The sequence below is a fragment of the Arachis hypogaea genome, chromosome 2 (assembly GCF_003086295.3).
Source record: "Arachis hypogaea cultivar Tifrunner chromosome 2, arahy.Tifrunner.gnm2.J5K5, whole genome shotgun sequence".
Taxonomy (NCBI): domain Eukaryota; kingdom Viridiplantae; phylum Streptophyta; class Magnoliopsida; order Fabales; family Fabaceae; genus Arachis; species Arachis hypogaea.
Genome location: NC_092037.1, coordinates 26,958,246 through 26,973,480, shown reverse-complemented (window position 1 = coordinate 26,973,480; position 15,235 = coordinate 26,958,246). Strand labels below are relative to the sequence as shown.

The 15,235-nt window shown below is 33.5% G+C and overlaps 1 long non-coding RNA gene across 1 annotated transcript; it reads right to left on the bottom strand.

Moving 5' to 3' along the window:
• Window positions 1-6,373: 6,373 nt before the first annotated feature.
• LOC112718725 (uncharacterized) lies at window positions 6,374-7,040 on the bottom strand. The gene is made up of 2 exons (XR_003161056.2): window positions 6,882-7,040; window positions 6,374-6,728 (listed from the first exon to the last, which is right to left on the bottom strand). It is a non-coding gene; the product is annotated as an uncharacterized lncRNA (long non-coding RNA).
• Window positions 7,041-15,235: the final 8,195 nt, after the last annotated feature.

Here is a 15,235-nt window from a genome sequence, read left to right as displayed (position 1 = left end):
CATTGCAAATAATCTCATCTTTCATGAAAGAACCAAACACATTGAAGTGGACTGCCACATTATTCGTGAAAAGCATTTGTCTAGTCTCATTCATCTTATGTAAGTTCGTTCCAAAGACCAACTTGCTGATTTTCTTACTAAAGTTTTGCCACTGGGTCCTTTTATTACTAATGTTTCCAAGCTAGGATTGTTAGATTTATACACTTCTAGCTTGCATGAGGATATTACCTAGATTATTTTTTATCAATTGTAGATGTAGGCTTACTTCTTGTGTTTTTTAGTGGGAGTACATAGTATATAAGGTGTAATAACTCAACAAATATTTTTTAAAGAATTTTTCATTCTTTTCAAAATGAAAAGAACTTATTTTTTTCCCTCTCTTAATCCCTTCTGGTTCATTAAACCATCAACATCACAGCTTGAATAGCTTAGGGCATCAGATTTTTTTCAATCACAAAAATATACTTTTTTCATTAGTATCGACTTGTAACAACTCTTGAAAGTAAAATGAATTTAAAAAGACTCCCCTACCTCGAATAGTCGAACCATAACTAAACGCGTCAAGACCACTTTTTCCTCATGGCTCGCCACAACCATATATTCGAACCATTTCTGAGGCAACAACAGTGACCTCAAACACGACATACAAGCATCGATACTTGGTACACAAAATCGTGAGTTCACACTTTTCTCACAACTCTGCGCAGCTGACCAGCAAGTGCAATGAGTCATCCAAGTAATGCCTTACGTGAGTAAGGGTCGATCCCACGGAGATTGTCGGCTTGAAGCAAGCTATGGTCATCTTGTAAATCTCAGTCAGACGGATTCAAATGGTTATGAGATTTTGATAATTAAAAAAAGAAATAAAACATAAAATAGGATAGAGATACTTATGTAATTCATTGGTGGGAATTTCAGATAAGCGTATGGAGGTGCTTTGTTCCCTCTGAGCCTCTGCTTTCCTATTGTCCTCATCCAATCTTGTGTACTCCCTTCCATGGCAAGCTGTATGTTGGTGGATCACCATTGTCAATCGCTACCGTCTGTCCTCTCAGCGAAAACTTATCCGCTACGGTTTCCCGCATGGCTAATCAGCTGTCGGTTCTCGATCGTGTTGGAATAAGATCCATTGATCCTTTTGCACACTGTCACTGTGCCCAACAGTCATGAGTTCGAAGCTCGTCACAGTCATCCCATCCCAAATCCTACTCAGAATACCACAGACAAGGTTTAGATTTTCTGGATCTCAAGAATGCTACCAATTGATTCTAGCTTATACCACGAAGACTCTGATTTCACAGAATGGAAGGCTCTATTGTTAAGAGAGGAAACCATGCATCGTGAACCAGGAGATCAAGAGATACATACTCAAGCTCTTGCAAATAGAACGGAGGTGGTTGTCAGGCACCCGTTCATAAGGGAGAATAATGATGAGTGTCACGGATCATCACATCCATCAGGTTGAAGTACGAGTGAATTGAATAGAAAAACAATAGTACTTTGCATTAATTCATGAGGAACAGCAGAGCTCCACACCTTAATCTATGAGGTGTAAAAACTTCATCATTGAAAATACATAAGTGATGAAGGTCCAGGCATGGCCAAATGGCCAGCCCCCAAAACGTGATCAAGAGATAAAAAGTGATCCAAAGATAGTCTCAAAAATTATCTAAAGATATGAATACAATAGTAAAAAGTGCTATTTATACCAAACTAGTAAACTAGGTTTACAGAAAATGAGTAACTAAGTGTAGATAGTGCAGAAATCCACTTCTGGGGCCCACTTGGTATGTGTTTGGACTGAGCCTTGAAGCTTTCACGTGCATAGGCTCTTCTGCCAATTCTGGCATTTTTACGCCAGAAAAGGGTCTCTGGTGGGTGTTTGGACGCTAGTTTGGGCCATCAAATCTCGGGCAAAGTATGGACTATTATACATTTCTGGAAAGCCCAAGATGTCTACTTTCTAAACCAATTGAGAGCGCGCCAATTGGGCTTCTGTAGCTCCAGAAAATTTACTTCGAGTGCAGGGAGGTCAGAATCTAACAGCATCTTCAGTCCTTTCTCAGCCTCTGAATCAGATTTTTACTCAGGTCCCTCAATTTCAGCCAGAAAATATCTGAAATCATAGGAAAATACACAAACTCATAGTAAAGTCCAGAAATATAATTTTTGCATAAAAACTAATAAAAATATACTAAAAAGTAACTAAAACATATTAAAAACTATGTAAAAATAATGCCAAAAAGCGTATAAATTATCCGCTCATCAATACTCGACCCTATGTCAAATAACGCTGCAAAACCTCAGCCACAACCAATCATATGCACTTTTCAAACATTCATATATTAGAAACTGTAATTTTTTAAAATAAATGCATTACCTTACTTTTAATGTAATTAGTAGGAATTGGACTCAATGACAAAGTGAAAACAGTGGCCGTAGATGTTAGGTAGAACGGATTGCGGGCAGGGAGAGGTTGGCTCAGACTTCAATGACAGCAGCTCTGGAGGACAGAAAGGCACCAGAAATAGCAACGAAATAGAGGGCAAAAGAGAGCAGCACAGAGCAAGAGCAGCAGCAGTTGCGAGTTCTTACCAGGAAAACAGTGTTGGCACTAGTCTTTTTTTTTGCGACGAACTCCAGCCAGCTCTAGCAATGATGGAAGCGGCTCCAGAAGCTTTGACAGGGCACGACAGTGGTAGAAATGGAGTAAAATAGCGACAAAACCCAGCCTTCATCCATTCTCACTCATCAAGCACTCTCTCCTCTCCGTCTCAAGCTCGATGACGGTGACATTTTTGCGGCGGATCTTCGGCGACGAGGCACAACGGCGCAAGACGCAGCTTCTTCTCTGGCGCGGCTTCTTCCGTCAGTCTCTCATTCTCTCTTCGCGAGCTAGTCTCTCTCATGTGTGTATCTCTCCCTCAGCGACAATTCAATGGTGATGGCGGTGTTCCTCCTCGCCGGCGCCGCCTCTCTTTCCTCTCTTCTCTTTTCGGCTCTCCCCTTCCCTCCGATCTCCCTCTTCTCTCTTTCCCTTTCCCTTTTTTTTCTCTTCTCCGCGGTGTGTGTGTTTTTTGTGTTAAAAGTGTGTGTGTCTGTGTGTGGGGTGTGGGGGGTAAGAGAGGTAAGTGGTGGTGAGGCGGTGGCTCCAGAAGCTTTGATAGGGCACAACAGTGGTAGAAATGGAGTAAAATAGCGACAAAACCCAGCCTTCATCCATTCTCACTCATCGAGCACTCTCTCCTCTCCGTCTCAAGCTCGATGACAGTGACATTTTTGCGGCGGATCTTCGGCGACGAGGCACAACGGCGCAAGACGCAGCTTCTTCTCTGGCGCGGCTTCTTCCGTCAGTCTCTCATTCTCTCTTCGCGAGCTAGTCTCTCTCATGTGTGTATCTCTCCCTCAGCGACAATTCAATGGAGATGGCAGCGTTCCTCCTCGCCGGCGCTGCCTCTCTTTCCTCTCTTCTCTTTTCGGCTCTCCCCTTCCCTCCGATCTCCCTCTTCTCTCTTTCCCTTTCCCTTTTTTTTCTCTTCTCCGCGGTGTATGTGTTTTTTGTGTTAAAAGTGTGTGTGTCTGTGTGTGGGGTGTGGGGGGTAAGAGAGGTAAGTGGTGGTGAGGCGGTGGCTAGGTTGGATTAGGGTTTTGTGTAGTTGGGTTTGGGGTAATTTGGTAATTTCAATAAAATTAGGAGAAGTGGAGTAATACTTTGAAATCAAATTTAATCTAATAATAATATTTATAAAAATACTACTTAACTATCAATTTACAACTTATTTTCAAATAAATACTCTAATTGAATAACTAGAGATAATCAAATTAATTTTCGTTAAAATTATAAGATAACGTTAAAAATATAATTATTCCAATTAAAGCATATAACATCCTCATTATTTTTTCGATTATTAAAACTTTTAAATCGATAATAAAAAAGTACTCAATTAATATAAAAATTTCTGAAAATATATTCTTGAATAAATAAAATAAATTATTAAATAATTTACTATTTAATTTTCGAAAATTCGGGGTATTACATTTTTTGGGCGGCTATTCATGCAATCCATAAACCTTTTAGGATGAAGATTCTTAAAAAAACTTAAATATACATCTTACAAAATGACAAAGAATGAGCCCTCATCATAATGTTATTCTCTCTTCAGATCAACACATAAAAATCAAACAGAACAGCAAAAACTTCTGGCAGTGCAACTTTGTATTTTTTTTTCTTTTATGTTACTTTTTCTCCCCCTTCCTTTCTAGAAGAAGATTGGAAAAGATATAACAGCAACAATGTAAGATTTTAGCTACTATAATAGTAACGTGAATATGACTTTCCAAATACATGTAGAAAATACAATACAATGAAAAACTTCACACTACAGTTCATGTCTTTTATTTAAGTATTCAGTTCACACAAACAAATGGTAAAACCCCACTGATAAGTGGTAATCTTCTAAATTGACACATTTATATGCAATAAAACTTGAATAGCATATGCAAACAAACCTTTGAGAGAGAAAAACACAGGACTTCCATGCATATATTCGACAAACTTTTAGTCTATTTCGGTGTATTCCGTCCATGCTTCTTATGATACAGAAGATTATACAGACTCGTGATATCCAAATACTGCTCTACCTATCCACAGTTCAACACAACCTATCATAATAAAAAATTAACATAATTTTCTGCTCAAGTGAAGCCCCATTTTGGTTAATTTACTACCTAAAGTTGTAAAATATTATTCAAGTAAGTCCTCTGAGTGAGAATTAATACTTATATTGGTCCTGAAGTTACACTTACTTCTCAATTTGGTCCTCAAAATTTTGATTTACACAATTGGTCCCCCGACTTGGTATTTTTTACTCACATTAATTAAGGTGTCTGTGAATTCAAGGACTAATTTGAGTATTAATTATACAATATAATTCAATTTATTCAATTATAAATCGAATACATATGGCTAGTGCATTAAGTTTAATTTTGATCCATGTTTACGCAATAATTCAATCAAAATTAAATTCTAATAACCTAACTGATAAAATATATACGAATTGAAAGTAAACTCAAATAATGTTTTACAAAATGAGAATATAAACAGTTCATTTCAGAATCTCCAGAACTAGATTGAAAAATGTAAATTTAACCAAATTAAAGAAACAACGCGATTGTGATCCTCTAACCTTATCAAAACCATGGGAACAAAAAGTAGAAGACAAATATATCAAATCTTGCTTGAATATAAAACCAAGTTTCAAGGTCTCGAGGGATTCCAACATTTTTCTGAGTGGCTTCCATAGTGAGGAAAGAGAGATGGAAAGAAGGTCAAGGAGGAACACTGCCGAGTCAAGTTCTGAGTTGCCGTTGAGTTGGCACGCGATTTGGAGCAGCGACACATCGAGGAATGAAGACTGGTGTGTTCGGACGGGCTTTCACTCGGTGTCAAGCCCGACGAGTGAGGATTGAGTCAGGGACCGAGTGAGAAGGATGAACTCGGGCGAGTCGGTGGAGAAAACTATGTATACTTTGAAAGGCTTCTGGGTTTGGGAGTCCATGAGTAGAAAATTTTAGCTGTTATTTTTGTGCAATTAATAGTTAATTTATTAATTATTTTTTCTTTCTGTTAGGCGGTTGCGTTGGGTAGCTAAAAAATGACATATTATTCCTTATTTCCTGACCTTTTTAATTTGTGAATATATTCGTTCACAGAGTTGAAAAAGAGGAGTGCTAGGAGCCAGCAGATTTTGTGATTTGTAATTATCAATTAGCTATCATTAATATTTTTAATGGTATGAGATTATATCTAATAGTGTGAAATTATCCATTTTTTTTGTTAGTCACATAATGGCCAAATTTAAATAAAAGTACTGGTCCCTAAACTTTCTCATTAAAAAATATACAACCACTTATATAAAAAAATAAAATTAACTCAAATTTGTATATTTAATTTATCACTAAACAAAATATAAAAATAATAATTTTTATATTTTTATTTTTTATATCTTATTTTTAGTATTTTTCTTTATTCCGTTCTCAGAGCTAAACAGTGATTATTTTTTACAAAAATCACATAGAAGGGGGTTATATATCTTTATCATTTGGTGGTGCATAAATTGTCCGTATCCTCCTTATTTAATAATAATGTTTCTTGTGTCTAAATCAAGCACAATATCTCATTTTAAAGTTCTTAATAATGTGTATTCAAACATATGTGGTCCTTAAGAATAACAAAGACTTCGAGGGCTTGTACGATTTTTCTATATCTCTTACTTTGTGTTATAATTCTACATTGTTTGCCACTTTACCACTACTAATAAGAGTGAGAATTTTGAGAACTTTATTAATCGATCTCACATGGCAAATAATAAAATTTTATAAGTAGAATAACTTGAATTTTATAGGAGCAATCATAAAGTACAAATTTTATTTATTTAAGAAATAAATAGTGCTGTAGATAGAATGAAACATGATAACTGCTTGCTTATATTCATACAAATATATACTAGCACCCTTCATTGTTTAATAAAACTAATTAACGAAGCCACAACAACTTTAGTTAGTTGTATTTATTTCATATGGACGTCACAATAATGAAGTGATGAACATATCTTATGGACCGGAATTAGAGCCACAAAAGCAAAATGTCAGCGGACACGCACACTGAAGCAGTTTTCTTCCCAGCAGTGACGCTAATTCATTAAATTCGTTCCCAGAAGATGCTGCTACTGCAATATATATATATAAATAATAAATAATTAACAACCACCATATTACCCAGAAATATATAAGTAAAATAAACAATATATATATATATATATATATATATATATATATATATATATATATATATATTTAAGAATAAGAGTGTTTAGGGATACCAGAGAGAAAAGGGGCACACAGCAACAGCATAACCAGGAAAGAGATAAACATGTTATGTGCCATGTCTGGATCTGTACTGGAATTTCCATATATTGAAATCCAATTTATAGAAGCGTGCTCCTATTTCAGGATTTTAAATAATGCAACTTGCTCATAATTGTAATTTAGAAAATTGAGTTATTCATGTTGACCTTGCTATATACTAATTTAAAAATATTATTTATATACTAAAATTAGTTATTAAAATTAATTATTAATATATTTATATATAAATATATGTATAATTTTATTATTTTTAATATATATTTATATTTTAATATGTATTTTATATTAATAACTAACTTTAATAAATGATTTTATTGTACATATAATATAGTTCATATTTAATGTAAATATAATTTATTTTTTATTTTTTTATTTTAAAGAGACAATATATTGCAATATTTTGATATTCCCATAACAGTATAAAAGAATATTTTAAAGGGTAAAAAACAAAAAGTTAAAATAGAATAAAGATATTAATTAACATAATCTATGAAGTCCACGTCTAAATAAATTATTAATGTATGGAGCCGTATTTAAAATTATCCAATTAACTAAAACTACTTTTTTATATAGAAACCATGTTTTTTAGTTTTAGTTTGGTTTAAAATCAAATAGTGTCTTTTTTTTTAATCGCTCTTATGTATACAAGATAACATACATAAAAATAAATTTATTATAATTTTTAAAAATTTATCTTGTATTAATTATTGCATCATAGAAAAAGAATAATAATATAGTATATGCTTGAAAGATAGAATAAATACTTATAATTTGAGTTATTTGTTGTGAAGAGAGAATGAATATATGAAAAAAAAAATATATACTCTCTAGTTTATTTTATTTATTTAATTTGATAGATTTTGGATTATTTTTTAAGATTTGGTCATTGTTAATGATATGTAAACTAGTATTTTATATATTAAAATCTGATTTTTTTATATAAATAAATTTAAACGAATACACTACATTATAAATTGATAAACTAACTTATTATGTAGAAAAGTAGTTTGATACCGTTTTTAAATCATTTAAAATGATTTGGTATAATTTTAATTCAGTTTATAAAAAAATTGAACTATAAACAAATTTTTCTAAGCATATGTAATATTGATATATCGGTATTTTATTTAATTTAAAATTAAATTTAGGGTATTTTAACTAATATCAACTAATTTTTTAAATTTTAAATTTTAAATAAAATTATTAAGTATACATAAAAAAATACTAAATTAATCCTAATGTATTTTATAAATACATGTGATGTTTTACTTATTTTTAATATATTTTAATATATAAATGACTGATTTGGTAATAAAATTTTTGTGTAAATAGACATAACATGTTAATTTTAATTTTTAAATTCTAATATTAAATTCTAAATTTTAAAAAGATATTTTAAAAATTGATTTTGTATTTGTTCTTTAACTAATAATTATTATTACTTTAAAAAAGTCTTATATATAATTATATAATTTTGTTGAGTAAAGATAAGTTAATATGAATTTTATAAGAATGATTTTTAAATTATAATAATCTACTTAATATACTAAAATTGAATTTTTTCTCCAATTAATAAAAATAAGGTGTCAATTCTTCATGGATTCTTTTTTCCCTCCCAAATGAAAGTATTATTCTCTCTTCTAAATTTATTTTAGAAAAATATGTTTATTATAATTATATTACAATTAGAATTTAATGAATGATGTATGATTATATTAATTTAAAAATATCTTTATTATAATTAAATAAAATTAATATTTAATACATTATCAACTAATAAAAGTAAGTGAGGTGTTAATTTTTTATGAATTTATTTTTTCTCTAAAATAAAAGTACTATTCTCTCTTCTAAATTTATTTTAGAAAAATATATTTATTATAATTATATATATTACAATATTCCAATTATATATATTACAATTAGCATTTAATGAATAATGCTTGATTATACTAATTTAAAAAAATATCTTTATTATAATTATATAAAATCAATATTTAATATATTATTAAATTAATTATCAATCAAAAATATTTTTAATTATTTTAATTATATTGATACAATTTTAATTTTCATTTATTATGCAATAGTGTTATTAGTGGCATGTTATTACGTTAATGATTACCTATTTATTATAATAATAATAATAATAACAATAATAATAATAATAATATATCACTTGACAATAATTGATGAGTTGGTAATGAAGTGTTGGTTGGATAACTGTTAGTTGGATATGCTTGACAATATATTATTTGTGAGTTGTGTTTGACTCTGAAAGTTGATATTGATAATTTTGTGTCTGAAATTTTGTTAATAGAGAAAGACACTGTCTAGTATAAGATTACTTATCTAGTTTATAGTTAAAAATTTAAGACAATGTGACAGCTGTGAACTGTAATAGTAAAATTAAACTATCACTTGATTAATTTAAATTGTTGTATTTATTGTTGTAGGCATATGCAGTTAGAATCAAACGAAAATGCATATAAACGAAAGGATATGATTGGGAGATAATCAAATCACTTCTCAAGGAAGAACTTGCAAACAAGAATCGCAAAGCACACCAAAAAAAAAACAAGTCACATAATATTTGTAGAGTTCGAGACAACTAATCTCTAAACCTCGAGAATTAACTCCTAACGTTTCTAAAACCCGCGATTTGCTTTACCTATAACTCGTATATCATTTATGATAACCCATTAGTGTTTTCATATACATAATTCACTAGTGCTAAGCCAGCCATACTTAATACCAGGAATTATGCAATGCAGGACTAATGGCTTCAATCAATAGACCGTCATGTACACAAAGCTCTAATTCTCGTTATCCGAATAAGACCTGCTACATGACAGACGTTCAGAGTATGCAATTGAAGCATAATCGGTCTATTCCTCAGGCTCTACAGGAAAGACCGCTCTGATACCATAATGTAACACCCTAACTATTAAAATGTCACGCTTCCGGCTACACCACTCTGATAGCTCGGATATTACGACAACTCTTAAAAATATTTAATACTAAAATATGAGCCTGTTAAAAACTTACACCGAATTTTTCAAAACATACATCCATACTAATATCACAATTTGCAAAGGATACATATATATATACATATTAATAATTTTACAAGTATTAGCTAATACAATTCCTATCCCTCTTACAGAATGTATAAAGATAAAGGCGAGGGAAAGCATAATATCTAAAACAATACAATACATCATATAAACAGAAAACAGAATAAACTCTTCGTTACTTCCTCGTCCATATCCTGAAAAGAAAACACCTTTAGGGGAGTGAGAACATCGTCCTCAAAAGGATTCTCACTATAGGGTTGCAGAATTACTATAATAGGATACGTGAAAATAACACTGTTACAGTGATTAATAACCGTCTTATGCATCTTTTCAAAAGTAAAGGTTTACTATTAAAAATCTGAAATCTTTTCTAAAAGAGGAAACTGTTTATTTCTTAAAAATTCAAAGGTCTTTCAAAAGGTTTTTCTAACTGCACGAATGACTGACCTGCTTCAAGCATAGGTTCATTAAGTCTATGCTGAACCAGTTTAGTTTTTCATATTTTTCTAAACCAGAAATATCAACCAAACGTGGCCTTCGATCCACCTCATGATCAAGCACGGTCCTAGACCCAAATAATCCAAACAACAACCAATTACCATAGTCCAATAGAGTTTCAGTCGCAAACACAAATAGGAAAGTTCAAGCACAAACAAACAATTACTTCAAGTAGAGCAAATAACAATTAAACCTAATTAATCACATAAGCAAACCAAGTACAATATGCACACCCAAACAATATCACATAGATGCATATGATGAATGCCTGTCCTAGTGGCTGATGAGTCTCATCTGTCAGTTATAAAGCCCACCCGACAAGTTTTGGTAGCAAACCATTGGACTATCTCTCTGTCGTGCATCTCCAACTCGAGTTATTCACAATCATAATCATAATCACACAACACCCACACTGGTGTTTATCCACAGGGGTGAGCTCATCAGAACCTTTCACAGTGTCCGGCCACACTTATGACATAGGGTCAGCAGAGTATCGAGTCTCAACCTGGAGCACTTGGTGGCTAGACACTGCTTTTACCAGGGAAATTCGTATCTCAAATAATTGGAAGTGCAACAATCACTTTATCAACTCAATAATCATCCATATTCATACTCAGCCATCCGACTCATAACATATTTCACAATCAACCATAATTCATTATCATATATAGCCAACATCATTCAACATCCAACATCATCAAACTCAGAAAATCATCATTCAAGCCATAAATCACTTTTTCTTAATTCACTTTAATTGAAATCAAAAATCAATTCTTTCCATCCTTGGCTTTAAAATCCCCATTCCTCAAATCATTTCAGGCTCATAAGCCACTTTTCCTCAAAAGTAAATTTCCCTTTTTAAAACATGGTTACTGAGCACGTGGTGGCTAGCCACTTCTCCTCAAACATAAATTTCTCTTTTTAAAATAAGGCCACTCTCCACAACATATTTCCAAACATTTCAAAAACCACACCAAATCAAAAGCCATTTTCGCGAGATTTAAAATCATTCATTCTAAAACAAGATTTGGTAACAAAAGTTTCTCAGTAGAGTCTCAAGACTTTAGGAGAGACTAACCTAACTCATTTCTTTAAATTCATTGCAAACCTCTAAAACCTTAGCTCCTTGATTTGAATAAAGAAAAGAGGATTTAAACCAAAGCCAACTCATGTATCCAAGTATTCCGAACGAATTTCAAAACCAACTTAATCAAACCAAAACCAAATTATTTAATCCAAAAAACAAATTTCAATTACGTCCTTAAATCGAAAATCTTCCCAAAGGCTCGGAGTTGTTTAGTCTTGCTAAGCCGAAACTAAAAGAACATTTCAAAAACAAAACGAATTTAATTAATCAAAGTTCAATCTCTTTTAAAATTCACTAAAACTCATCCAAAGGCACTTTCTTAATTAAACTTCAAAACATAGGCCCTTTCATATTTAAATTAATCGAAAAAATAAACTTTTCTTAAACATCTTAAACTCGAAACACCCATTTCTTAATAAATCAAAAACAAAATAATAGGACCTCTCAAATCCAAATTCTTTTCTAAATTACATTTTAAAATAGGATCTTAATTTCATAAAAATTCGGCAGCATCTCTCCTAAAACTTGGACTTTGCCACCCTTTTCGGGTCTTAACCAAACCTTTCTACAACCCTTTCTCCGGGTTCAAAACCAAAATCAGTTTAAAAACAAGCTAAATCCAACCATTCATATCATTTTTATCTCTCCAGGAAAACTGATTCAAGATCAAATCATCAGAAACTGACCAACCCATTTTCAATACTTTAAGGAAACAATTTAGTAACAGTCCATTTATCGAAACCAAACAATAATCCAATCAAACATATAATCATATTCATCCAAAATAGATAGACAATATATAAGACTTACACCATCACTAAAAAGTATATAATTCTCGCATCAGTATCCATTAATAATAATTCCAGAATATAAAAAGCTTTTTAGAAAATCCCCTACCTCGACAAATCGAAACCGTAACCCAAACGCGTCAGTGGAACCTTTCCTCTCAACTCAAAATCAACAACAGCTTCAATCCACAGCTCCAGTTACTTTTGCAACAGCAGATGAAACCTTAAATCACAACATGCGACCCTGATAACTAAATCCTAAACATTAACATAGCGAACCCCTTAATAATACATAACTGAAAACTAATGCGAGGGTTCCGAGACAGAGGTACTTACTGTAATGACAAAACGAAACAATCGGAACTCCGAGTTGACCCGGCAGCACATACGACACCAATCTCGTGCGACAGCGGCGACCAAAAGCTCTAGTGATGGTGACTGCAACAATCACGCAGCTTCAATAATCTTTTCAAAATCCAAAAGAACAGAAACCGAACATAAAATCATTACCGGCAGCGGCCATTGACGACAGCAGTGGCGTTCTCCAGCGGCAGAGTCTCGGTAACCGCTCCCGTGGTTCAGTAGCAGTGGCGATGACTCCCCATCTTCTCCTCCGTTGGCATTTCCTCTCCCTCAGATCAGATCGGTGGCAGACCTCCAGCAGTGGCGATGCAGCAGCTTCAAATGGCAAGCAATGGCGACGGAGGACATCAGCGGTAGTGAAAGGCAGTGGAGGATCTGCGGTGGTGGAGGCACGGCCGCATGAACAGAAGCCCCTTCTGTCAATCTCTCTCTCTCTCTCCTCGAGCTCCTCTCTCTTTGGATCTTTCCGGCAGTGGCCATAGGAGCTCGGTGACGGTGACAGCACATGGCGGCGCAGCTTCGCGCAGCGGGTCGCACTCCTCCTCGCGTCACTGGCTCGCATCCTCCTCCTTCAGCGTCGCACGGTCTCTCTCTTCTCCGAGCACCTTCCTCCGTGGCAGCATGAGCTCCTCGTGCGCGGCAGCTCCATGGGACAGTGGCGGCGCGGTTGGGCAGTGGCAACAACGTGGCTTCCTTCCCCCTTTCCCCCTTCTTTCTTCCTGTCAACTCTCTTCCCCGCTTTCTTTCTTTCTTTTCTGTTTCAACTGCTACTATGTATGTGTGTGTGTTGTTGGTGTGCGTGTGTGTGAGTGGGGAAAAGTGTGATAGGGGGTTGGGTAGCTAGGGTTAGGATTAGGTCAAACTAGGATTAGGGTTAGATGAAAAATAGGATTTGATTTAGAGATTTTTTGGTTTAATTAAAGTAGGATAATTTGAATAAAATTGGGGCATAGAATATTAATTTGAACTCTAATTAAATCCTTAAAAATTACTTTAAAATATTATTTGTTGTACCAAAATACTAATTAATTTAAAATCAAATACTTTAATTGAAATTACAAGATAATAAGATTAATTTTCTTTTTTCCTAAAACTTGAAGTATTGAATTATAAAAATATCAACTATTTAAATTAAATCATATAAAATTCTTATTATTTCATAACTACTAACGTTATAATTTAAATATAAAATAACTTAATAATTATAAAATTGAATAAAGATCTTAATTTATTTCAAATTCAATTAATCAAAACTTACTTTAATTATCTTTAATAAAGAAATTTCTGAAATTAAAGCTACAAAAAATATTGAATTTGAAATTAGCTCATGATAACCCTTTTCAAAAGTTGTGGGTCTTACAGGCTGTCAAAGCATCACGTACTACTAGATTGTTTTGAACGGCCAGTGCAATTTATGTCTGAAGGGTCAGAAGAACTGGTGGTGGTAAAGGGATATTACTTGAATTTTGTTATGGTGAATTGTAGTGGGAGTGAGTGTTAGGGTTTCATGCTTTTAGCTGCAAGCGTATTGGGCGATGAACAGAGTTTGAATCAAAATCCGGTTGTAAATGAATTTTCTAAGGTATTCCCTAAAGACATACCTGAATTTTTTCTTTCTCGAGAAATCGAGTTTGCGATTGAGCTAGTGCTTGGAGTAAGACAAATTTCATTTGTGCCCTACCGAATGTTGCCTTTAGAGATGACTGAACTTAAGGATCAACTGGTGGAGTTAATAAGTAAGAACTTCATTCGTCCAAGTGTTTCTCCATGGGGAGCACTGGTGTTGTTGGTGAAAAATAAGGATGGAAGTATGCGGTTGTGCATAGATTACAAACAACTGAATGAAGTAACCATGAAGAATAAATATCTGTTGCCAAGAATTGACGATCTGATGGATCAATTACAAGGGCTTTTCACAAATTGCATTGCCTTTGACAAAGTTAACTCGAAAGGATGCACCATTTGTCTAGCATCGGAATGTGAGAAAAGCTTCCAAACTTTGAAGCAGAAATTGACTATAGCACCTATGCTTGTGTTACCTGAACCTAATGAGCCTTTTGAGGTGCATTATGATGCTTCATCAAAAGGACTGGAGTGTGTGCTGATGCAACACCGCAAATGTCATGGTGTATGGTTCTCAACAATTGAGACCGCATAAAGTAAACTGTCTGACTCACAACCTGGAACCTGCTGCGGTTGTGTTTGTTTCGAAAGTGTGGAGGCATTATCTATATGGGATTAAGTTTCAAGTTTTCTCTGATCACAAGAGTTTGAGATATCTCTTTGATCAGAAGGAACTTAGTATGCGCCAGAGAAGGTGGATGGAGCTGTTGAAGGACTATGATTTCGAATTGAATTAGCACCCAGGAAAAGCTAATGTCGTGGCAGATTCTCTGAGTCAGAAATCGTTATATGTTTCTTGGATGATGCTAAAAGAAGAAATGTTGTTGAAGGAGTTTGAGAATCTGACCTTAGGCGTTAGAGAGATAACTGGGAAT